Raw genomic sequence first — 1,843 nt, forward strand, 5'->3', positions numbered from 1 at the left:
AGAACTAATGATCTAGGTCCCGAAACAAAAAAAAAAATGATGATGAATAAAAAAAAATGGAGTTTGAAGATCTGCTAAACTGAAAACCTGAAAGGGCGGTTTAGGCAAAATTTAAGATCATTCCCCTGTTAAGTTGAAAACCCGAAAGGGCGGCTTAGGCAAAAGCTAAGGGGATAGCCTGCTGAATCGAAAACCTAGAAAGACGGTTCAGGCAAAAGTTAAGGCTACCACGGTCCGCCAAGTTAAAAACCCTGAAGAGGTGACTTGGTCACGGTAAGAGAATCATTATAAGAAGGCTACAGCCAGTATCAAGACTGAAGATCAACTGAAGTTCAAGCAAATTTATAAGAAGGTTACAGCCGGTATCAGGACTGAAGATCAATTGAAGTTCAAACAAATTCAAGTGACATCCTCAAAACTGGGGGCATTGGAGCTAAGCAATCCTAGGAGTTGTAATTAAATCATTGAGGCATTACTGTTTTAAGGAAAAAGTCCAGTGTTTACCAATTGAAAAAAATATTCTTTGAAAGGATAGACTTACCAAATAAAACGTTAACTAAGTCAGAAGCATTACTGTGTCTGTCAGTGTAGTTAATCAATCGTTGTTATTCTATGTTCATTCCTTCAGAGCTCCTCAATCCTTTGAGTAGTGTCTTTTATCTAAGTTTTCTCTTTAGAAAGAGTCAATCGTCGTTCCTATGTCCAAATGATGTAACTGTCTTGGTGAAGGAGGCCCGGCCTAGGCAGCTCCCTTCAATTGTACCTGAAAGAGCTCGAGAATTTAGTCAAACAACTTCATTTCAAAAAAGATCAGCTCAGAAAAATTCAGAAGTGGAAACATCAGAAAGCCCAGCTTCCGTAAAAAGATCATACCTCAAAAAGGCATCTTAAGCTTGGAAGAGCCTCAGATGCAATGATGGTCGAGCCAATTTCTCAGAAAGATGAACCGTTAAAATTCAGAATTTCCTTCCAGTTAGTTAAATACTTTCCTGGTCAAGAAATGTTTATCTAAACACCTATCAAGAGGCAAGTCCCACTTTTCCATGATTATATCCAAGAGAGCCGCTGTTCTAGATTACCAATTTCAAGTGTCTTGTTCAAGGTTTCAGTCATCCAAATCCCCAAAGACAAGACCAGCAGTCTCTTTGAGAAAAATCTTGTTGAAGTTTCATAAAAGTGTTTCTAATCCATTCTTGTTAGTAATGGTTCTTCGGTTTGCCGTTTCATCATTCGTCAAAGTCCTAGTTTCCGATATCTTTGTCAGGCACGATCTATAACATCCTCGATTTCATTAAGTTCAAAAAAATCAAAAATTCATCAAATCCAATCCTATGTCAAATTCAAGTTCATGAAAAATCTCTAAATTCTTCGTTATTGAATTCATCAATCAAAGCTATCTTGTTTCTTTGAGCCTGTTTGTGAACGGTGCCTCTTTTCTCGAGTCCATTTGTAAATGGTCTCGTCTTCTCCTTGAACCCGTTTGTGAACGGTGTCTCATTTTTCTGAGTCCATTTACGGTCTCATGTCCTCCTTGAGCCCGTTTGTGGACGGTGCCTTATTTCTGAAAAATCAAAAATTCATCAAATCCAATCCTATGTCAAATTCAAGTTCATGAAAAAACTCTAAATTCTTCGTTGTTGAATTCATCAATCAAAGCTATCTTGTTTCTTTGAGCCTGTTTGTGAACGGTGCCTCTTTTCTCGAGTCCATTTGTAAATGGTCTCGTCTTCTCCTTGAACCCGTTTGTGAACGGTGTCTCATTTTTCTGAGTCCATTTGTGAATGATCTCATGTCCTCCTTGAGCCCGTTTGTGGACGGTGCCTTATTTCTGAAAAATCAAAAA

Source organism: Tasmannia lanceolata, unplaced genomic scaffold, assembly GCF_043159265.1.
Source record: "Tasmannia lanceolata isolate RefF3 unplaced genomic scaffold, GAP_Taslan_0.1 ptg000011l, whole genome shotgun sequence".
Taxonomy (NCBI): Eukaryota; Viridiplantae; Streptophyta; class Magnoliopsida; order Canellales; family Winteraceae; genus Tasmannia; species Tasmannia lanceolata.